The sequence below is a fragment of the Armigeres subalbatus genome, chromosome 2 (genome assembly GCF_024139115.2).
Source record: "Armigeres subalbatus isolate Guangzhou_Male chromosome 2, GZ_Asu_2, whole genome shotgun sequence".
Taxonomy (NCBI): domain Eukaryota; kingdom Metazoa; phylum Arthropoda; class Insecta; order Diptera; family Culicidae; genus Armigeres; species Armigeres subalbatus.
In genome coordinates this window covers 207,319,549-207,344,937 of record NC_085140.1, presented here as the reverse complement: position 1 = coordinate 207,344,937, position 25,389 = coordinate 207,319,549, and the positions used below count along the sequence as shown (strand labels likewise).

The following is a 25,389-nucleotide window of genomic DNA, read 5'->3' as shown; positions in this document are numbered from 1 at the left end:
GATACCCGCTAAAAAGAGTCATGAAGAATTTATTACGAACAATTATTACGAGAGAGCTTTCGTTCTAACTGGAATGCAGCGAGAAATTCGACAAAACAAAACTGACAAGCGTCACGCTCTCTTTGCCAGAGAGAAAATTCTCTCTGTTTTCATTTCGTTTCGTAGTTGACAGTCATGCTCTTTCTGTCGCAGCAGGGTCGAATGCATGTTAGATGGAAATCTTCTGAGCGCTGAAGAATAACTCGGATTGTGATGGTTTTGTGGAAAGCATTTTATATGATGAAAAATAATGATGATAATTATTTATTCTCCACTTATTCAACATGAATTGTTTAAAACACAGATGCTCTCTAGAATTAACATGAAGTATTTAACTTAAACCTAGATTTAATAGAACAAATCGAATAAATTTTCAAAGTTCAAGGGCCAATGCGGAAGACAATTTAAAACGTAGGAATGGTTGTAAAACGAATATATTTGATGAATAAACATGATTTCATAAATTGTTTCAATTCTGCTCCTTGAATGGCTTAATATACTTTGGATTTCAACATTTTTCACGTGGGACAACTGTACGATTTGAATGGGATGTATATATAAAGTAGATTAACCTTAAATAAAACATGGATTGGTAATGCATTAATTCATCCAAAATTCAGTTTAAATTATATCACATTCACACGATTCGATTTTGTTAGAAGCTGTATCATTGATTGTCGAGTAGAACGCAATGGTTCAGTTTCCATTTTGAAAAAATTAAATTGCTGAGTTGCCCTTCATACATGGAGATACTGGTGGAAATACATTTTAGTTGGATAATATTTCTTGAAAATTGGTCCAATCGTCCTTTTTTTATTTATTTGTGAGAATTCCCAAAAGTATCTAAATTTTTCTATCAAATCTCCGTTCGATCATAGTACAGAATCAAAATACCTTTTAAACTTAAAAATAAATTGAGGAATAGTGTGATTCTCCGAAGAACGGGGCACCCAACTAATGAATGTAGCTTCGCTCATAATCCTTAATGAGAGCTTCAAATATTCTTCAAAAATCCCTTTTCATATTTTTTTTTTATATTTTTTTTTTCATAGAAACTTTGTTCAGAAAAAAATGTTCGATTGTCGCCACACAAATGCTTGATTTCGCAAATTAAATTTTAAAACTCTCCTTGAATTCAACCCTGTATTAGCGTGCAAATGAGGAAACATGGAAACGTCAAGATATATTATCTTGCTGCAGTCTGAACACCTCGTAATAATTGGATACCCTCTCACTTAACAAAGTCATAAATAGCCCAATCTGAATAGGCTATAAGGATGTATATGCCACTACGTGTTTAATAAATATGAGAACTGTTGGATAATGTGTTATGAATTGTGCAGACGGCTGGGTTGGGTATGCAATGCATGAGCCTAGAAATTAATCACGTCCGTGGCAGCGCCCTCTAACCATTCCTATCTATTTTGGGAAAACTTCGGTGACCAAAAATAATGACCCTGCGAGCCGGATGAGTGGGATACTATTTTTACCTCCTTTGATCTGAGTCAGTGGGACTTGGACTGCTGACAATAATCTTCGTTGACAATAATCAAGTTGGAAGTGATTCCTAAATTTCACATAGATTGGACACACGGCTGATCAAATTTAGCTACAGGATTAGAACACAAGATTATTTGCAACAAGCTTCATGGATCATACACAATAAATATTTCCAAACGAATACTTCACTGGACGAAGATTATTGTATTCTACGACGATAGGCAGTAATCTCGGTGAATGATCATCACGGATTAAAATCGCTTTCAGAATGGGAAGGGAATGAAGAAGGAGTATCAGCATGCAAATTGAGTTCTCTTCAACACCATCTTTACACGGTTGCTGTCCGGCATTCTTGAAACATGCCTCCTGCAACAACAAGTCCTCCTCGAGCATGGTCCAAGTTTCATGTCCGTAGAGGACAACCGGTCTTATGAACCCAGCTTGATAACTTCCTACGAACTCATTCACTATTGGTGACAGACGACGGAAGATGATATGGGATACTTTGTAGGCGGCTTTAAGGAGAGGTGATCGCTCTAAAGTTCTTACATTCCAGCTTGCAGCCTTTCGTATAGATGGGGCATATGACCCCTTCCTTCTACTCCTTTGATACCTGTTCTGTTTTCAAGATTCTGATAATCAGTTTCTGCAGGCAAGTAGTCAGCTTTGTCCGGTATAGAAAATCAAAAAGCAAGCTAAGTTTAGGTACGATCATATATGACAATTCTCAGATACTCCTGGAACTGTTTGACTGTCCGAAGATTCATTTGCTTATGGATTTGCATAAAAAAACTATTCGTCAGTTAAGTTAGTTGGATTATCGAAACAAGCTGAGTGCCGATTAGTAGCAGGCGTCAGAGGTTTTCACTTTATAAGAGGCTAATAAGCAGAAGGCAGTTCATATTTCAGTTGTTGAAACACTCTATTCATTATTCGAACATTGAACATTTTGAACTAGCTCTTAATATTTAATTCGAAAAAATATTGCTTACACTATTTTAAAACATGCTTTGTAGCCTGTAACTCCACCTTCCAATCCATTCATCTTTCTCTCCATTGGATATCTTGTCAAACAAAAAAAAAGTCCTGAAAGAAAACTACCTCCATCATTCATCGACGACAAAACAACATCTCTCGTACGACATCGAGCCAAGTGCGAACACTAAACATAAAACACACCCGCTACCAATCCAACAGGTTCTCCGCCTCCAAAGTTCGCGATTTGCTGGCGATGTGGCATATGCGCATTTTAATGTTGCTATACACTTAACTATGTAGTAGTCAGACCACTGCCGAACAACTACCGTCGGTGTCATCGGAATCGCGAACCTAAACAGTGCTTCTTCCGCTTTACCGGAAGCTCAAAGCATTGGTTGTTTTTCCTTCGACGTTTTCATAGTTTTCCCACCTACCGAAAGCACGCGCGAGAAAGAGAAGCTCACAGGATGACCAAAAAGGTGCAATCGATTCCATTGGAAATAAACGTTCAAATTTGAATTTGAATGTTTGACTCAATACCCGACTGGTTTTAAAGCAATTCTCACGCAATTTTTGCAGGACACCATCCGCCGGTTGGTTATCAAAATTGACACAGTTTTTATGCGCTTATACCTCGGCAGGGAATTTGAATTTCATCGATTATAATTTTCATAAATAATTTATCGTAGGAAAAGTTTTCCCTAAAAAGCGTAACTTTGCCACGCTGTGATGCCAGCCGAACGGATTTTCTAAAGGGGCGGGAAAACACCAGACGAAGAGTTTTGTTGTTTTTTTTTCTTTTCTGGTCTTGCATCTGAAGCGTATAGCGAAGGATAACGAGAGAAAGCTTCTCCGATGCCGAAGCAATCTGGATTCTGCGCATAATCGTGTTTTGAGGTTCACATGGACCGAGTTAGAGCATGCCTACGCAGAGAAGTATGTACTGGTTGTAACAGTCATGGGAAAGACGCAGATATTCTTTTTAGCAGAGGAAGTTAACTTTGTAGAACATTGATATATCAATAGCATGCAGAACATTAGTGTGGACCAAATTGAAGTTAATTTCTGTATATGGATCCCATCTGTATCTTCTTCTTCTTCTTCTTGGCATTACATCCCCACACTGGGACAGAGCCGCCTCGCAGCTTAGTGTTCATTAAGCACTTCCACAGTTATTAACTGCGAGGTTTCTAAGCTAGGTTACCATTTTGCATTTGTATAGCCTCATGATCTAGCACGATGATACTTCATCAAAAATTCAAAAATTCAAAAATTCAAAAATTCAAAAATTCAAAAATTCAAAAATTCAAAAATTTAAAAATTTAAAAATTCAAAAATTCAAAATTCAAAAATTTAAAATTCAAAAATTGAAAATTCAAAAATTCAAAAATTTACAGATTCAAAAATTCAAAAATACAAAAATTCAAAAATTTAAAAATTCAAAAATTCAAAAATTTAAAAATTCAAGAATTCAAAAATTCAAAAATTCAAAAATTCAAAAATTCAAAAATTTAAAAATTCAAAAATTCAAAAATTCAAAAATTCAAAAATTTAAAAATTTAAAAATTCAAAAATTCAAAAATTCTAAAATTTTAAAATTCTAAAATTCAAAGAATCAAAAATTCTAAATTCTAAGATTCTAAAATTCAAAAATTCAAAAATTCAAAAATTCAAAAATTCAAAAATTCAGAAATTCAAAAATTCAAAAATTCTAAAATTTTAAAATTCTAAAATTCTAAAATTCTAAAATTTTAAAATTCTAAAATTCTAAAATTCTAAAATTCTAAAATTCTAAAATTCTAAAATTCTAAAATTCTAAAATTCTAAAATTCTAAAATTCTAAAATTCTAAAATTCTAAGTTCTAAGATTCTAAAATTCTAAAATTCTAAAATTCTAAAGGTTAAAATTCTAAGGTTCTAAAATTCTAAATTCTAAAATTCTAAAATTCTAAAATTCTAAAATTCTGAGTTCTAAAATTCTAAGGTTCTAAAATTCTAAATTCTAAAATTCTAAAATTCTAAAATTCTAAAATTCTAAAATTCTAAGGTTCTAAGGTTCAAAGTTCTAAAATTCTAAGGTTCTAAAATTCTAAGATTCTAAGGTTCTAAAATTCTAAAATTCTGAGTTCTAAAATTCTGGGTTCTAAAATTCTAAGATTCTAAAATTCTAAAATTCTAAAATTCTAAGGTTCTAAGGTTCTGAGTTTAAAAGTTCTGAGTTCTAAAGATTCTAATTTAAAATTCTAAATTCTGAGTTCTAAGATTCTAAAATTCTAAAATTCTAAAGGTTCTAAGTTCTAAAATTCTAAGTTCTAAGTTCTAAGGTTCTAAAATTCTAAAGGTTCTGGATTCTAAGGTTCTGAGTTCTAAGGTTCTGGGGTTCTAAAATTCTAAAATTCTAAAATTCTAAAATTCTGAGTTCAAAGGTTCTAAGGTTCTAAAATTCTGGGTTCTGGAGTTCTAAAATTCTAAATTCTAAAATTCTAAAATTCTAAGGTTCTAAGGTTCTAAGGTTCTAAAATTCTAAAATTCTAAGGTTCTGGAGTTCTAAAATTCTAAAGGTTCTAAAATTCTAAAATTCTAAAATTCTAAAATTGGATTCTAAGGTTCTAAAATTTCTAAGATTCTGGGTTCTAAGGTTCTAAAATTCTAAAATTCTAAAATTCTAAATTCTAAGGTTCTAAGGTTCTAAAATTCTAAGGTTCTGGGGTTCTGAGTTCTAAAGTTCTTTCTAAGATTCTAAATTCTGGAGTTCTAAGGTTTCTAAATTCTGAGTTAAAGGTTCTAGGAGTTCTAAAATTCTAAGGTTCTAAGATTCTAAGGTTCTAAAGATTCTGAAATTCTAAAATTCTAGGGTTCTAGGGTTCTAAAATTCTAAAGATTCTAAGGTTCTAAAATTCTGGAGTTCTAAGGTTCTAAGATTCTAAATTCTAAGTTCTAAGGTTCTAAAATTCTAAAATTCTAAAATTCTAAATTCTAAAGTTCTAAAATTCTAGGGGTTCTAAAATTCTAAGTTCTGAGTTCTAGGGTTCTGAGTTCTAAAATTCTAAAATTCTGGGTTCTAAGGTTCTGGAGTTCTAAGGTTCTAAAATTCTAAAATTCTAAGGTTCTGGGATTCTAAAATTCTAAAATTCTAAAGGTTCTAAGGTTCTGAGTTCTAAAATTCTAAGGTTCTGAGTTCTAAGGTTCTAAGGTTCTAGGTTCTAAAATTCTGGAGTTCTGAGTTCTAAGGTTCTAAGGTTCTAAAATTCTGGGGTTCTAAGGATTCTAAGGTTCTAAAATTCTAAGGTTCTAAATTCTAGGGTTCTAAGGTTCTAAAATTCTAAGGTTCTAGGAGTTCTAAAATTCTAAGGTTCTAAGGTTCTGAGTTCTAAGGTTCTAAGGTTCTAAGGTTCTGAGTTCTAAAGTTCTAAGGTTCTAAAAGGTTCAAAAGCTCAAGGTTCAAGGGATTCAAAGTTTAAGGGTTCAAGGTTCAAGGAGTTCAAGGGTTCAAGGATTCAAAATTCAAGGTTTAAGGAGTTTGAGTTCAAAGGTTCAAGGTTCATGGAGTTCATCAGGTTCAAGGAGTTCAAGGGTTCAAGGATTTCAAGGAGTTTAAAGGTTCTGGGTTCTAAGGTTCTAAAGGTTCTGGAGTTCTAAGATTCTAAGGTTCTAAAAGGTTAAGAGTTCTAAGGTTCTGGAGTTCTGAGTTCTAAGGGTTCTGAGTTCTAAAATTCTGAGTTCTAAGGTTCTAAAGATTCTAAGGTTCTAAAGTTCTGGGATTCTAAGTTCTAAGGTTAAAATTCTAAGGTTCTAAGGTTCTGAGTTCTAAGGTTCTAAGGTTCTAAGGTTCTGGAGTTCTAAAGGTTCTAAGGAGTTCTGGAGTTCTAAGGTTCTAAGGAGTTCTAAGGTTCTGGAGTTCTAAAATTCTAAAGGTTCTAAAATTCTAAAATTCAAAAGGTTCTAAAATTCTAAGGTTCTAAATTCTAAAATTCTAAGGTTCTAAGGTTCTGAGTTCTAAGGTTCTGAGTTCTAAAGTTCTGGAGTTCTAAAATTCTAAGTTCTAAAATTCTAAAATTCTAAAAAGTTCTGGAGTTCTAAGGTTCTAAAGTTCTAAGGTTCTAAAATTCAAAATTCTAAGGTTCTAAAATTCTAAAATTCTAGGAGTTCTGAGTTCTAAGGTTCTGGGTTCTAAAGGTTCTAAGGTTCTAAGGTTCTAAAATTCTGGGTTCTAAGGTTCTGAAATTCTAAGGTTCTGAGTTCTAAGGATTCTAGGGTTCTAAGGTTCTGGGTTCTAAATTCTGAGGTTCAAAATTCTGAGTTCTAAGTTCTAAGGTTCTAAAATTCTAAGTTCTAAAGGTTCTGAGTTCTAAAATTCTAAGGTTCTAAAATTCTAAGGTTCTGGTTCTAAAATTCTAAGGTTCTGGGTTCTAAGGTTCTAAGATTCTGAGTTCTAAATAAGTTCTAGGGTTCAAATTCTAAGGTTCTAAGTTCTAAGGTTCTAAAATTCTGAGTTCTAAGGTTCTAAGGTTCTGGGGTTCTAAAATTCTGGGGTTCTAAAATTCTGAGTTCTGGGTTCTAAAATTCTAATTTAAGGGTTCTAAAATTCTAAAATTCTAAAGTTCTAAAATTCTAAAATTTAAAATTCTAAAATTTAAAAATTTAAAATTCTAAAATTTAAAATTTAAAATTTAAAATTTAAAATTTAAAAATTCAAAAATTTATAATTTAAAAATTCAAAAATTCAAAACTCAAAAATTCAAAAATTCAAAAACTCAAAAATTCAAAAATTTAAAAATTCAAAAATTTAAAAATTCAAAAATTCAAAAATTCAAAAATTTAAAAATTTAAAAATTCAAAAATTCAAAAATTCATAAATTCATAAATTCAAAAATTCAAAAATTCACAAATTCACAAATTCACAAATTCACAAATTCAATGATTCAAAAATTCAACAATTCAAAAATTCAAAAATTCAAAAATTCAAAAATTCAAAAATTCAAAAATTCAAAAATTTAAAAATTTAAAAATTCAAAAATTCAAAAATTCAAAAATTCAAAAATTCAAAAATTCAAAAATTCAAAAATTTAAAAATTCAAAAATTCAAAAATTCAAAAATTCAAAAATTCAAAAATTCAACAATTCAAAAATTCAAAAATTCAAAAATTCAAAAATTCAAAAATTCAAAAATTCAAAAATTCAAAAATTCAAAAATTCAAAAATTTAAAAATTTAAAAATTCAAAAATTCAAAAATTCAATTTTTATAATTTTTTAAAAATTCATAAATGGTTTTCCTAATTCAAAATTTTAAAGCATATGAAATTTCAAATTTGAATTAACAATTTAAAATTTTACATTACAGTCACTTGTTGTACGCTACTCTATATGTACTGCAGGAGCGAAGCATAGGTCGATGTACATCGTCAGTGACATTTGTATCATGTAGGTTTGGAGGAACATTTATCATCACTTCTCATAGGTACTGAAAAGGTAACAATGCAACAAGCCTGACGCCGTTATTAATCTTTGATTGTGGTATGCCCTTGATTTCTTTATTGTTCTGCTTTCCACTTCATTCGTGTGATATCAATGTGTATTTTTTACACCCCATTCAGTAAAAATAAACTATTTTTCATGTCAGTTACACTATCAGTTGATTGATCTTTCAGGTTTCTCCCCTTAGCCGCCACCGATTGGCCACTCGGCTGCATTCTACAGACTGCTCCGCTCGAGACCGGTGTGTTCAAGTTTCAGATGCATGCGGTGCTATAATTTCTATTGAAACCTGCATTACACCTGTTGACTGACTGACTCTTGCCTCGTTGCATGACAACAACTTGGCGGCCGGCCACCGCCTCCGCTCACCCAATGCCAGCAAAATGTGCATCCAAAACCGATTGCGATGTAAGTGCATGCACACATCAAGTGAAAACAATAAAACATGCAACAGTAAGCACCAACCCGACAATAGTAAACAACGCTATTCATGGCGATTTGGAAAAGGTAGTTATCGTTAATATAGATTAAGATCGGAACCATTTTTTAACAGTTCCACGGCATAATCCCAATTGCACGGAGTTGCGTACGGGATCGTCGATCGCTGTCTGTTGATTTTCCGATCTGATTTATGATAGTGGCTAACGCATAGAGTTTCATTGAACTGTTGCGTTCAGTTTCCATGTTTCTAAGTGAATAGTAATGATTTTGCTTGTGGGGCTATTTGTTTCAGTCTACTTCAAAGTAAAAATTGCTACCTTGAGGGGGTAGTTTTGGGTTCAACATTGCGAAATTGAGTTGTGAATGTTCTTCCTTCGCTTTACAAAATATTTGAAAGGTGGTGGTACTCTTCACATTTATCCAAATTAAGAAATACACATTTTCCATGTCCATAAAACAGGAATAATTTTTTTTTTCAAAAAATAACATCAGAATAAATTATTCCGAGGCGTGTGGTTTTCTCTGAACTATTTGATTAAACGTTTCATCTACGAGAAACGAGATCTTCACACGACAAACGCCCGAACTGTGGTGAATTATTTTAATTTGCCAAATTAATGAGCCTTTGCAAGTAGCGCTCAAATTGAAGCTTTCAGCTAACTAGCCACTAGGGACGTGATCAACAATTGAGTGAAACCCAACGAAGAAGCACTCATTGCAAATTAATTCAATTAAGAGAATTATTAACCCGAAACGAGTCAAGCCCTCGCTAGGTGAATCCGGCGATGGTGGTTGGTAGTCAGCAGGAAGAATGGCCTTTCGAAAGAGGAACTTCTAGATAGGTATGAGTTCGTTCGTTCTTCATTAGCAGCTGATTAGCTTGTTCTTAAGGTGTAATGCAAGATAAGAGTGATTGGAATAAAAAATGGGCTGTTATTTATCCCAGACGATTTACCTTCTGAGTTATGTGGTTCCTTGTTTAGGTAATCAAATGCCAGTGAAAAAATATATTTTTCAGTGTCTAGGGTCACTGGAACTATTCGTGGTCACTATGTTGTTTCATAAAGTATGCACAGCATGTTTAAAATAAGTATTCGAACAATGTATCACTATTCTTTGGTATAGAATCCAAACCCTCGATTCCAATATATGCTAGAAGATGCTTAGTCGCTATGCGACTGCGACTGCTGTTAAAAAAATCTCAAATCAAAAGTCTATAGGCTTTCCATGCCTTTGTTTTCACACTTGTATTTTATATCTTGATATAGAATTATTTTTATTTACTTTTCTAACGTTGAAATTGGTTGCTGGTTATTTCAACATTCTTTTGTTTAGAATATGAGAAACAAATCGAAGATTCATGGGTTGCCTCGGAAAGCAAACCCTGACGGAAAGAACATTAAGAAAAACATGATCAGATGCACCATCACTTTTTGGCTACCTTCTTATCTCTGCCCTTCTTTGATCCTAATTTATGACACCATTGCAAATAGACCTTGTAGTTGGTTTTCTGCTAATTGGTCTATTGTTTTCGATGTGGGTTGCTTTTTATGGCTAACTGCACTCGTATACCCAGTATCGAGCTAAGCCTTCGATGTTTCACAACATTGTAAATGGTTCGTGTCACTCCCCTCGGAACGGCAACTCTCCGGAGATATGCAGTCAGCGCAGCAAAGCAGCGTGGTTCAAGTAACTACTATGGACGATGCTGAAGTGATTTCACGCAACTGAACTCAATTTTGCTGCCTTGCTGAAAGGAATAATACACGTGGAACATGCCCAGCTTACTCAACCCTACTTCGCCGAATGATCACCATCATTATTATCATCATGGCCAGTCGAACTCACGCATCCGTCTTCCTACGCTTCCAAGGTGGGTTTCTGGTACAGTTTAATGTTCGACTAATTGCATCAATATTAAAATTTGCATGCGTGAAGCGGTTCCTCTCCGCTGATCGCCAAGTTGCTTCGCGTTGTTAAACTGTTAGCAAGAACCCGGGAATCCTCTTCGCTGATTGCAGTGAGTTGGCACGGAGGTTTTACCATGGAAGAACAGCAGTTTTCCATCTCAAGGCATCCAATTTATATTCCATTTCGCGGAACCCGTCTGAGTGATCTACATACGCATGATATGAGCAACACATGTTCGAAAAATAGTTGCGTGGCGCGAAAGCATAACGCTGCTACAAACTCCGGTAATGGATCAATCTGCTTTGGAACAGGTACCGCTCTGCGCTGAAATCAGCCAGACGGGAACACGTGTTGCTGATAATTCATTCATATTGATAGCAGCTATTACAAGTGTCTACGGACTAAATCATCTACAAAGAAATGGTGTTAGACTAACAGTGTCACAAATTCAACTCATAATTGAAAGCAAGCATGGGGCAACTGAATTTGTATGTAAACCTATTCGCAGAATCAACAAGTGTTTTCAGTGATGAATATATTCATGACGGCGTTGAAATGAAGCAGTAAGCATTAAATTTGTGGCTGCATACTGCATTACTCGTAATATGCTTTTTTCGAGCTGGTTAAACATTTTAGTACTCTCACACTCACACACATATCCATCGCAAATCCAATTCAGTAACCGTATGTTCTTGGAACCGAACAGTCAGTCGGTTACAATGAGGTCGTCATAAAACAGCCAGCAAGCCAACCACATGCAAAAATGCAACCCAAAAGCGCAACCGAATTGTGCATGCGATTTATGTGAATGCATTTTCATTTTCATTGCCAAGATCCGCCGCCAATGGCTCGCCTGGCCCAACCAGCAAGGGGCTACAGACAGCTCGGAAATGAGAGATTTGCTATTCTTGGCACATTTAAGCAAATGCAGTAAAGCTGCTGAATAATCGCCACATAAGTATGCTAATTGAAACAAACAACAGTTGAAATGGGGTAAAATGATTTAGATCGTTGTAATTTGGTTGCTATTATCAATATTGGCTCGTTTTGTTGTAGATAGGAGCTGACTGGAATAAACACACCTCACGGAAAATAAAAAGTTTTTCATAAAAAATGTAGAAATTGCCAATAAAATAATGAGTATTTCCTTGGGCTGAAAGTCTCACTAATAAAGACAAAAAATAGTATTTTAGCTATAAATAAATATAAAAATTTCCATCATCAATTGTCAATTCCCATAGACATATGGTCGGAATTTTACTAAACTGTCAGATTTGGTTTGGGTGTTGCAGATCCAACTAATCACTAAATGTAACGTATTCTCATTGAATGTTCACTTAGTGTACGAGAAAGGCAAAAAAGGCATTCAACAAACAACTCTGATGTCATGCTCAAAAATTTGCACAAGAGGCATTAAGTTGAAAGTTTTATTGCCAAGTGTTCTACGGGCGCAAAACTCAGCTATCAGCAGAAGCCATCATCAAATCGCAATATATATTCTAATCCGCAGACAGCGACTTATTATGAGAGAGCCATCGCGTTCAGAATTCGCGATGCCATTTCACACTCGGCCAAAGACCGGTAGCTTTTACATCACAACCGTTTTTACTGCGGATACATTCACAGAATTACTAATTTCACTTAGTACATATGATGCGACTTGGGGCTACCTCGTTGGACATTGGACCGTGCTGGCTTATGTCCCAGAAGTTGAAAATCACGTTATGAATATTTTTTTCTGTGAACTGGCTCATCTCTTGCCGTCAAATGGTCGGTATTTGATATTCGTAACAGATATGCTAAAATAACCACGTCAATTAGATGAACGTGTGTAACTACAACAAGCGGTATGTTAAAGCAACTATCCGCACTATTGTTGGTGGGTGCTTACCTGCACCTTAGAAGCAAGTATCAGTGCTGGGAAAGCAGTTGGAACAGACTAATTTGCGAACTCATTTCGCACCATAGAGCACGCAACGCCTCGCAAAAAAAGCTACAAGAAACATATGTTTATGCATGTTTGAACATAAACCATTACAAGTGAAATGCGCAAAGGCATTTCTGCGGATAATGAGTTACTCAGCTAGCGGGAACATTTCGCGGGGTTGTTTCCTTGCTTGCCTGTGATTGAGCTGCAAACGAATTATCATGGAAATTCCGAGCATTTGTTGATGATGATTGGTAGGTGCCATTGCTAGATTGCTCAGCAATAACTCATTCCCATTGGTTCAGCCTAAGTGAATTGCAGGGCGTAGATACCCGTTGCGTAAAGGCTATTCTGATGCTGGACAGGTATTATTGGTGATCGGCATTACATCCTTTTTTAAGCATATATCGTGTTTAAGAATTTTTTCTTCAGTTCGTCCAATTTATGGCTTAGTTCAGCTTAGCTTGATTGACCGTACGCATCGTAGTTGTTAGTCGTGATTGGCTGAGAAACACAATTTAATGTGAAAATATTAAGGATTTTCTTCAAAATTCCATACATTTTCCGTTGAAAATTTGACAAACATTTCGTAAAAACAGTGGTATCTACAAAGAATTTTCCGTCAAAATCCAAATAATTTTCATCGAAATTCCGAGAATGCTCCCATTAGAATTCCAAGTAAATTTCCTTGAGATGTATTCGAATTTTCCGTGAATTCGAGAAAATATTCAAACAGAATTCCTTATGAAATTGCCTAAATTGCCTAATGAAATTCCGAAGAATGTTTCCTTAAAACCCAAATTTATCATTATTAAAACATTTTTTGAACGGAAAGGGGCCGAATGGTTTGAAATTGTTGGTGACCTGTCTTCATGGCCTATTCGGCCTGTCAAATGGCCTATTCGGTCAAACGCCTTTTTTGGCCAAGCGATATTTTTGGCCAAGGGAACAGTTCAGCCAAATGATTTGTTAGGGCAAATGGCTTTTTTGGCCACATTACCAGCCGTGCATCCTTTTCCACCGTATGTGGCTTTCAACCAGGTGACAATCTCGGCCTAACCATTTTCGATCTAATAACAGTTTCGACCAAATGGAAGTCAGATTGATTAAAAACCATTTGATTGAAGGCCTCTCTGCCAAAAGTTGTTTGGTCGAATGTGTGATTCGGTCGATCGAATCAATAAGCCGAAACCCATCTGTCCAAAAATGTCGTTTGGTCGAAAAAGTTATCTTACCGTAAAGGTTGTTTGGTCGGAAAGATCATTTGCTAGACAAAAAGACCTTTACTTATTTATGTGTCCTGTACACTCCCTATGGTCAGTGATGAACTCTGTCAAACTTAAAACTCACTCTAATAAAGCCCAAAAAAAAAAAAAAAAAACTCACTATGGTGCAAAGGGCCGAGAGATGTCCGGCTATCGCTTTAACCTGTTGCTAGGTAAGATTTCGGTCGATATCTTTTAGTTTGTTATTGAGGCTGCCCTGCTATGAGCCTGAAGGGACTCTTTAAATTCGTTGACCTGCTCCTGAATGATACGGAGCGTGACAATATCAGGAGCTGCCTGTACGGAATCCAGCTTAGTGTCCACAGGAGAGTCGTATCGATATTCTCCTGAATCCGGGCTTTAATAATGAACTTTGAGAACGGTACACAGCTTTTTAGCAGCTCGGTTGATATCCACCTGGGGCTTTATTCGATTTCATGCTTTGAATGGCTACCACCCAAAGTTTACGTCTTCATTCTCGCCAACAACATCCTATTGATCCGATTGATATTAGCATGACAGACAGCAAATGCATACGCGGTCAAGTATGTCGAAGGAGGTATTAACTGTCAGGAACATGCATTAAGTTGGGGGATTACTCCCCAACTGCAAAAATTGTTAAAGTACTCGGCGTGATCTCACATTTCTGCCTAATTTCCTCACGGGTACCTCAACCCAGGTGTAAGTCCCACCCCCGAGTTGTCGTATTGTAAATTAATTAATCAAATATCTAGGGTCGTCCAAAGATGCCAGGAACGGTTGTCAGTTAATTATGAGCTAGGAAAGGAACTGGACGAACATCGGAAACAATGCGCAAAAAAACAAGAAAGCGCTAATAGCTCATTTTAGCGAAACCTGAACTATTTACACGTGCGATACGGCCAAAAAACTTGATGTTTTTTTTAACCACCCAGTCAACGCAAAATCGTATATGATGCAACATAAGATGCTAAAGTGGAGGCGATATACGTACATATTGTATGGGGAAGTACCTATATGGCCTCCACTATAGCATCTTATGTGACGTCATATACGATCTTGTGTTGACTGGGCAGTTCATTTATTTGGTAGGCTCAGTCGTGCGTGACACTTTGCGGAGCCGCAATTCTCAAGTATGATATTTTTTACATGGTATATTATCTTATCTTAACAGTTAGTTGTGAGGGGATATAGACCATAATACTCGTGACCAGGGAATCAATTTTTTTGGAATGCGCCTGCGAAACAAGCGACAAAAGAGAACCAACGACAAAGCTTTGTTTTTGTCGGAGATAATAATGACAAAGATCCGAAAAATTTTGTCAGCAACAAAAAAGAAGACAATCTTTTTGCTAACTTTTCATTCCGTTATTTTGCACTATTTCTCGAGCAAATTTCGGTTTTATGCTATCATAGTTTCTGCTTTTATGGAAATATTCGAGAATCGAACAATGATTACAAAATTAGCAGCGTATTTTCGGAGATATCAGAGCATGCAATGCAAAGGATTCTTGTCATATTGTGTTCAATTTCTGATAAAGGTTTGTCGCTAGGTGCGTTTGTCAGTAACAAACTCTGTTGATGACAAAGAGTATATTGTTAGGCGTTGCTCGAATATTGATTCCCTGCTCGTGACGACTCAAGGTTAAAAATTACTTAATACAGGACGGACGGGGTAAGGATTTGGGTTTAGGTTATTTCTGCTGCCCATTCTAGCGAAAACTTGATGTTATGCAAAGTTTCGTTCAGAAAGCCAAAGCGCGCTTCGGATTGAAAAGTGCAAAATTTCGCCAGCAAAGTGTTTCCAAAACGCGCGCCTGGAAAGGGGGCTGTCTATATACCCAGTGGACATCTTAGGGAGGAGGGGATGTATGTCCACGGTTCATACAAATTTTTAAAAATGTATTTGATCAGTTTTCCACACTGGGGGAGGCGCGGTAGGTGTGGTATATGGACAACCCCAACTTATACACGGACCTAACGAAACATTGGTGCTGCATCATGGATGCTGCTGATGATGACCATTTCAAAAGGAAGGATTTCACTTCGAAGTAGCAGATTTTTCAGGCCATATGTACTTGTGGTAAACGGAGTGAATCATTCGTGGTCAAAGGCGCCTTTAACGGTGATATATACTTAGGTGAGTGTCTTTAAAAACGGCTTTTGCTGTTGTTTGGGCCCAATTTAGCTTCATCACTACTACTTCGTCACTACTTCACAACTATGCAAGAGTGATTCTGTGGACTTTGTGCTGAAAGACATGAACCTACCTAACTGTCCAGCACTCCGTCCAATTGGACTGTCCAGAACTCCGTCTAATATGAAGCACGAAAAACGAAACGGAAGAGATGAATAGGTGAAAAAAAAATACCGGAAACGACTGTACGATATATTTCATTTGTTTAAAATACATATACCTACTGAACTAGAAAATTGGAAAGAAATTTGGCTTCATTTCGATAACTGTAGCCAATTTGTCAATCTGTCTAAAGTGGTACATTAATTAACGACTCACCCTTTAAACGATGACCCTTTGAAAGAAAATGTTTTATGCTTTACTCTATTCGTTTAAACATTCTTGATTTTTTATGAGGCGATGAAGATCATAATGATGCCTATACTCTGTTCAGATTATGAGCTTTCAGGGGTGAACAATAAATGAATATAAAATCTCCACAAACAGTTAGGGATTTTCCACAAAACAAAAATAAATTAGCACTTTTAAAAGCAAAAATTGTAATTATAAAAAACCCTGATTCATCCACCTTGCGGTGTTTGTGCCATTCTCGTACATTATATATACTAAAAAGACTTGAGTGAGATTTTCTTAGCGTATTTTGTATAGAAATCGTATTTTGGCCATAACAATAACAATAGAAAACAACGAAACAAGATTCCCCATCGAATGCAACTTGTCGGATCAAGATAAGTGCCTAATTGATGAGTGAGTTTTATTTTGCGCACATACATACACACACGCACACACACACATACAGACAGGCATCATCTCAATTAGTCGAGCTGAGTCTATCACAAAATCGTCTTGGAAGCGAATATATAGCCTTTTCGTTGCACCTTGGTGTACGAGAAAGGCAAAAATAATCGTCCATAAAGAAATCAAAATGTTCCACGGAAAAAATACTGAATTTCCATAAATAAATCAATATTACCAATAAACAATCACATGATTTTCCACCAAATAAAAAAATAGACCTGTTCACCGATTGAAAATTGTCGGCGGCGGCGCGATAGATCATTTTCAGCAAGCGGCGTGGGTCGGTGTGAGCTTATTTAAAGCAATGGAAATTTTCCGAAATACTTCCACAAATTCCTCCGTTAATTCTACCAGGAAGTGCATTGAAAGCTGCTCCAAGAAGTTCTCCGAAGGTAGTTCCTCTAGGAATTTCTCCGGAAGTTCCTCTAGGGCAGCGGGTACATGTACCCCTGGGGGTACCTCGGACAAAAATGCGTAATGGCGGACGTATTACAGTTTTACAATTTCAATCGAAACTTATTGATAAAGTTTTGATAATTGTGTATTTTTTATACTTTCGAATGATGTATTTTTCATTTCGAAACTTTGTCTTGTACATAATGTACATGGCATCCAGTCAATCAAAGCCAATTGAATCGAACAAGCAGCACAGTGTATGAAGGACAGAAGAACAAAAGATCAAACGGATAAAACGTCGAATGAGTCAATTTCAAAAATCTCCGATGAAATATACCTGATCTAAATAAAATGTTGAATAATATGTTAAGAACATACTTTTGACCAAATCTAGAATCTAGAGATTCCGTGAGAGGTGAGGTGAGAGGCATGAAGCCTTTTTTTCAGAAAAGCTCTATGCTTTGTTGCAATGGGATTAAAAGCATCATTCTACGCTCGGAAGACTTCAAGAAAGCAGCTCAAAGGTTTCTTTTTAATATGTTCAGAAGCTTTCTTTCAAAAGGTTCGGAAGCCTCCTTTTAAGATGCTTGGAAACCTCCTTTCAAGGTTGGTCATTCTGCAGAATCAAATTCGAAACCGTTACGAAAAGTGGTCAGGAAGTATGGGCTAATAACTCAGCCATCTTCCAACCGATTTTGATGATTTTATCTCTATTCCTACTCATTAAGATTCTGAACAACTATCAAAACAATTGAATAAAGATGCTAAACAATCAAAAAATTGAATTTCGTCAGTCTTTGTTGAAAACTTGTTATACACAGTTAATTGCATACATTTCAGCTATTAGCCATCTGGCGCATGTTAAAAATCATTTTCAGAAAATGATTAAAGGCAAGAAACCTATAATTTCTGTTTTAAGTCGCTGCACTCTAATACGTAATTCTACGTTGATTTTGCGATTGTGTCTCTGATACAACCCTCTACTTTTTATTCAAGAAGCCCGGAAGCCCGGAGGTTTGTCCAGGAATTCTTTTGGAGAAGAACCTCCAACCGGAAGTTCCTCCGAAAGTTTCTCCATAAATTTCTTTAAAAGTTTCTCCAGGAGTTCCTTCGTTCTTTCAGGAATTTCACCGGTAGTTCTTCCCAAAATTCCTATGGAAGTTCCTCCTGAAATTCCTCCAGAATCTCCAAGAATTCGATTCGAAGATCCCCCGTGAATTCGTCCAGAGATTTCTCCAGGAATTTCTTTGGAAGCGCCTCCAGGAATTCTACCGGTAATTCCTTCAAAAAGTTCTCAGGAATTCGTCCGGGAATTCGACCAATATGAATGCTTTTGGACGTTTGTACAAGAAATCCCCGAGAAGTCCTGTAACTTCTTGAATAATTACTCATAGAATTTCTCCTGAAAGTCTCTCTGGAGTTCCTCAAAAAACTCCTCCAAGAACACTTTGTAAATTACTTTGAATACTCTACATAAATTTCCACGTGTGCTCTTCAAATATTTCTTCTGTATTCCTTCTGAAATTCAGAAAATTGTCCAGGAATTCTTGAAGAATTTCGAATGAAAATTAGAATGCGAAATCTACATCTTATACCCAATTGGGATTTTTTCAGAAATTTCTACCCAAAAATTCCTCCAGGGATCATCCCGGAGACTCGTTCACAAATAAATTATTCTGGAAATTATTTCTCCGGTAATTTGTTTGGGAATTCTTTCACAACCTTCAAAAATCTCCCAGCCAATTCCCACGGAAACTTCTCCAAAATTTCTCCAAGAATTCGACCAGAAGACCTAAGGGTCTGTTCATTACGTAACGCAAAAAAAAAAAACATTTCAAAGAACCCCCCACCCCCTCGCGGGAATTCCTCTTTAATGAAGAATTCTCGACGGAGTTTTTGTGGGAATATCCAGAGGAGCTCATAAAAGATTTTGATTAATATACATGCAGTACATATTTCTTGAAGAAATTCGAAAGGAATTCCTGATTTGAAATTAAGAAGATATTTTTATATGAATTCGTGAATGAATTTCGTGTGGATTTCCCGATGGGCTTACAGGAGAAATTTCCGAAGGAATTCCTTTATTTATTTATTTATTTATTTATTTATTTATTTATTTATTTTATTGTTACCTCCATCTGACTTATAGTCTTAATGAAGTTTACTAACAGCTATTCACACATGTCTACAAAATAGTCACAGAAACTTACAAAACAGTCAATTACTATAAAAAAATCTGCATATATATTCTACAGCATCTGTTGTTTTCCACGCGACTTCACATTCGCAGCCTTAACTGGTTAGCAAATATAGAAGCTCCCTCATCAAACTCGAAAAACCTAAATGCATCGTTGAAACGCGAAGCCATAAACCTTATCGGATCATGCTGACCATAACGGCTATTACGAGGAGCGAGATACAGGAAATTTCTGCGTCGTAGAGGTCGTTCTGGAACATAAATATACAATTCAGCTAGAATAGCAGGGGCATCGATCCCGCCGGTCAGTATTTTTGCAACGAAGACTGCTTGTATCGTGGTCCTCCTTTTCTCCAATGTTTCGATTCCGAGCAGCATGCAGCGATGTTCGTATGGCGGTAGAACGGGTGCATCACGCCACGGCAGATTTCTCAGAGCTATGCGAACGAATTTTCGTTGAACCGCCTCGATTCGTTCGATCCAGCTCCTAGCATGAGGACACCAGACCACCACTGCTGATTCCAAAATTGATCGTACCAATGCGAAGGAATTCCTAAAAGGGTTCATGTGGAAATTCATGAAGTAGACGTATTAGCTCATTAAGAATTTCGAAAAATGATTATCGAGTTTCCAAATAATTTTTGAATGAAGTTCTGAAATATTTTCATACTAAAATATTCTAGTACATACTGCCGAAGAAGTTCTAGGAGCAATTCCTCTAATTCCTGGAGAACAAATTCCTTATGGGTGATTCAAATATGACGTCCACTACTTTTTGAGATTTCTAGACCCCTCCTCCTCTGTCACGCTTTTTTGCATACCTTGTATATGTACTGTCAGAAAAATTTTAAACTCCTCCACCTAAAACCTATGACGTCATTTTTAACGACCTCTTATTTTTCTGACAAATTTAATGTCAGCTGCATTTTGTTTGAACAAATATCGTTTTGTTTGACCGAGCATACGTTGGACAACTAGATCCCTGTAGTAGTTCCCCAACAAATAATTCAGGCTGAAAAAGCTACTTTTTCAGCTAAAAGAGTCTATTTTCAATTAAATAAGTCCTCCATCAACTTTCAATTTGGTAGGGTCTAGATTTTATTGGAAATGAGAATAAATGCTGCGTAATTGACAAGCAAATTATTTTAAAATTTTAGTGGAATGTCTTTACTTGTCATAAGACGAGTTTGTACTATTTCATTTAATTCCACTACTTTATTGTACCTACGACAGATACGTATTACGACCTCAACAGTAAGGCCGTCTTCAGTGTCGCGTACTTGACTCGACTTTACTCGAAGTAAGTCGAGTCAAGTACGAGACACTGAAGACGGCCTTACTGTTGAGGTCGTAACACGAATCTGTCGTAGGTACAATAAAGTAGTGGAATTAAATGGAATCGTATAAACTCTTATTATGGCAAGCTGCATAATTGTAAAGAAGATAATTGTTATGTATGAACGTGGCTGAAAATATGTCTAATACGAGTTTAGGCTCTGTCTTATTTGGAGAATTAAACTTAAAAGTGACAGCTCGAAAATTAAAAAATCACCCGGCAATAAAAATTGCTGGTGCTAACTAGCAATTCCAATAGGACATCGATGAAAATGATTCGATAGCTATCAACAGTAATCTTGCTCTGCGAGCAGGGTTATTTGATAATTATTGAACTGTCACTTCTAAGTTTAATTTGAGTTAAATTCTCCAAATGAGACAGACCCTACTTTCCATTTAATTCCACCGCGTTTTGTTATCTTTTCAAATATGTATTTCGAATTCAACTGTGAGGCCGTCTTCAGTATCTCGTACTTGACTCGACTCGAGATAAGTACGAGACACTGAAGACGGCCTCACAGTTGAGGTCAAAATACGTATCTGGAAAGATAACAAAACGTGGTGGAATTAAATGGAAAGCAATAAGCTCGTCTTAGATAGTTGAAGACATTTCACTAAAAGAGCTTAAATTATTTTTCTGAAAATAGGATTTCTTATCCCATTCCCGGCCTAACATGCATACGACTGCTTTATTTAATTGATATTTATGACAGGAAGCAACTTTTCCTGAATTTCGTGGGCCGTGCAATACCGCAAACGGGCACGTAGTCAGAATGTCGGACAGTAATCCGGTGAAAATGGTTCTCGACAACGATCCGACGGGAACAAGAAGGCTAGGTGCACAGTGGGCAAGGTGGATCGATCAGGTGGAGGACGATTTGCGAACCCTCCGCAGACTGCGTGGTTGGCGAAGTGCAGCCATGGACCGAGCTGAATGGAGAAGTCTTTTATGTGCAGCACAGGCCACTCCGGCATTAGTCTGATAATAAATAAATAGCAATACCGCAAAGGGGTTCGCTTCTGCTTAAAAATAGATTTTCTTGGTAAACATCGTTTGAAAAAGCTTTTATTTGATCTAAATTAACGAGGTCCAGCACTAATTTCAGTCATAGCGATTGCATATCCGGCCCACTTCCAAACCAGTTCCTGGCCTAAGCAAAATTTCGCTCAATCTCTCAACATCTTACTCTCATTCTCTCTAGGGACGGTAGAAAATGCGACATAAACAAAAATATGCACGTTCAACGCCGACATGACGCCAGATGCTATTATTTATAATCATTTTTATTTGGTTGAAAAGATATATTCACTCACCCAAATTACTTCCAAACGCTTAAAAACTATATTTTTTTCAGTTATTGGAATCGAGAGAATTATAAATAACATGATAGCGTCAACTAATTAGATAGTTTTCCTATGAACGATGAAGGATTTTTTCATACTAAAAAAGACTCCTGGCCTTCTGGCAGCACGGTGCGGCTAGAAGTTCTTAGGCCGAGGTGAATTTTTGTTCGGTTTGAGGATACATTTTTAAATGTATTCTAATATGTTTATATTAGTTCTAGTGAAACGAACAAATAGAAAGGATTAAAGTGCGTGAGTTTAGAATTATTGTGTGGTGATTAACAGATTGAAGCAATGATTGTATCGAGAACTGTGACGATTTTCAGGTAGGTGTTTATATGAAAATACCGTTTTGTAAAAGTGGAAAGATTCACTCCGGCTCAGTGGTGTAGCAACGGAGAGCGAATGTTCGGAATCTACATTTTTATTTTCTATAATTGGACCAATTAGGAGTGAAATAAATAGTTGGAAAATATTGAGTATTGTGCGAAATAAATGGGAGACTTTTTAAAAATTATCAATCATAAACCTATGGCTTCCAAAAAGTATAAACTCTTAGTTTTCTGTGCAGTGAGCCGGGAATCGGGTCCATAGGCCCAAGTAGTGATTTACCCTATGTATTTCCTGTAGGGAATAGAACAACAACTTTCAATTAGTTGCAATGTACTGTCCAAGACAATATTAGCTGAATCCAATCGTGTCATGCATGTATTTCAGTATAAAGTATTTCATATTTCAAAATGTGTGAGACAAATTATTAGAGTGTAATCAAAACACATTGAATGTCCGTGAACGCGAGATGTTAAGGTGATTATAGAATGAAGCCCGTGGTGAATTTCAAATTCACCACACGTTTATCTACATACATTTCCAAAAGCCCAAATTTGGCGTAATAGGTTTCGTACAGTGCCGAAACTCAAATTATGATTGTTCAGCATAACTAAGCAAATGTTCTACCATTATTTCAGCCCCATACGCGTTATGGTTCTTTCATCTCGTGCGCTTGAAAAAAATATTTGAAAAGCACGTGGTTTACAAAATGGCCGATTTCTGGCTTTATTCTATAATCACCTTAAGATCCATTATGCTATTCGAGCGAAGAGCGAAGAGAGTAACCCCCTGGAGGACTTCAGTGAGTTTGAAGGTAGCGGTTTTGTGACGAACGTTGCTGAGAACGGGTGTGATGGAGGATTGAAGAAAAAAATTGAAAAAAAAGAGAAAAAAAATAAGCAAAAAAAGTTGAAATTGATTTATTGTTTGTCAGTTTCATTTAATTACATTATTAAAGAAATCTCGCTTAACTTTTCAAAATTACCTAAGTAACATTTTTTTCATGAATTAATTTGAATGTCGCAATCAACAGAAAAACATGAAAGCTTTTGATTGCAGTACTCAAATTAATTCATGAAAAAATGTTACTTAGGTCCTTTTGAAAAGCGAGAAATCTATATAAATCTAGAATTAACAGTTAAAAAGCCATCGGCTGGTGCCAATTTCCATACGACGGCGCGCCTATTCATTTTTCACGGCGGCGGTGGCGTAAGAAAATCGTCGGCGGCGACGGCCCACAGATCTAAAAAAAAAAATTAAAACTTTCCACGAAAAAATAATAAAGAGCAATAAAAAAATATGTAAATTACCATAAAAAAATATGAAAAGCAATTAAACTGAATATTTTTCCATAGATTACGCCTTCTTTAAAAACGTTTCATTTTTTTGAATCTTTATTATTGTGTTTTAATGTTTCAAGTTTATACAGAATTTTATCAATTTTATTGCTTTTTTGTATTTGATATGGATTTTTTTTATTGCTCATTATAGATTCTTTTGTGGAACATTTTTATTTTTTATGGAAAAAACATATTTTGTGGAAAATATTTTATATTTGTCTTAACAAGGAGTCAATGGAAACTTTTTACCATCTAGGTTTATAACTTAGGGAATGGAAATTATTTTAATGTGTTTATGATATGCCCGGCTCATAGGTTAGTGACACATTGAAGATTCCATTCAGAACAGAGAACGAAGTCATATTTATCTTAATTAAACAATTTTCAAAAAAAAACAAGAAACTTGGTTCCACGGTCATGGCCTCGCTAACATGAGTCACAAATAGGTACGGATCGTAATCATAAACTTTTTACAGTTACATTGTCAATCCACTCAACATATGATTTATACGGAAGCAGTTTTCGAGACAAGAAACATTTTTACACAATGTACTGTACATATTTTTGAAAAATCACAAATTATTATAAAATATTTCACTATTCCGTGGCATGGTTAGCAAGGTCAGATTTCACTACTTAAGAATATTATTTTACGCATTTTTTAGTACACAGCAGCACATCACGTTCGACCCTTTTTCAATCATCCATGCAAAAGTTCTTCCCCTATTGCTCACCTTGAGTATTTCCGAGGTGCTTGCGTGCCCGGCTAATTTATACACTTGATGTGGTTAATAATCCAACTGTTTATGATTTATTTAACACGAAATTTCATTTCCAGCTCCACACACATCGAGAACGGGAAACATGCAAACAGTTTGTTTGTGATTTCCCTTTTGTTACTGAGCTCTGTGGCACTTAGCCGATGTTCTTTTTTTATTTTCACATTTAATTAACTATGCAGAGTAGATGCTAACTAAGCCAATCATGATTTAACCTGATCAATCTTTGACTCACAAATTCACACCATTTGGAATCGAACCGCCTAGTTGCTCGACGACTACTTCACGAATCTAAGAATCTTTACCGGAAACCGACGAATCCGAGACTAAATCTGTGGAAAATAGCAACCTGCGAGGAAGTCCCACCGTAGCCATTCGGAATATAGCAGCTTGAATCTATTAACTGTCGGAAGATAAACTCCAAAACGTCCGAATACTCCGAGCTGGAATATTTCAACGACTTCAATGCCGAAGTGTGTGTCGACGGCACGCAAGGAACCATAAATGATAACAATGATAGTAATTTTATTCCAACCTAAATTATTAAAATATTCAATTTTTGCAGAACCAGACCGTCGGCAACGTCTCGTCCTTCTGCTCAAAATCGGGAAAACGGCGGGGGTGGAGTGTGGCTAAAATGAGTTTTTGCAGCATCCTGGATGGCAGAGGGTCGCCAAACTAGGAGCCCGGAACGATTTTAATAATCATCCTCCTCCCCGTCGGATACTGCGGAGGAAGTTGGGACTTTTTTTTCTGGCAAGGCACCGGCCTCAATGTCAAGGTGAGAGAATTCAGGATGGAGTCGAGAGTGATTATTACCGGGAGGGCAAATTGTGGAAGCGGAACGTGTGGTTTTGGTGCTGAAGATCCTTGCTCCCGGGATCTGCGGTGGTCCAGCAAAAGCAGGAGGCATGTTGCGTAAATGAGATGCACCCTTGTTTCCTATTCAGACCGACCGACATTGGTACAAAGCGGCGGAAAATTATTTTAATTTGCGTTGTAATGTTGTGTAAATTTCATTGTAGTTGTTTGTTCTGAAAAATATGTTTTCAACCAATTATATTTCCGTGAGCAGCACAGGTGAAGTGAACGTGCCGCAGTAATATAATTTGAAAACGAATGTAGGTATATTATCAAACTTACTTTTGTTTACTATC

The 25,389-nt window shown here is 36.0% G+C and overlaps 1 long non-coding RNA gene across 1 annotated transcript in view; it reads right to left on the bottom strand.

Moving 5' to 3' along the window:
• The window catches only part of LOC134211554 (uncharacterized), a 69,745-nt gene extending 45,255 nt beyond the window's left edge, over positions 1-24,490 (bottom strand). The window contains exon 1 of the long non-coding RNA XR_009979039.1: positions 24,188-24,490. This is a non-coding gene — a long non-coding RNA (uncharacterized LOC134211554). The remainder of the gene's footprint in view (positions 1-24,187) is intronic.
• Between the last annotated feature and the right edge of the window lie 899 nt (positions 24,491-25,389).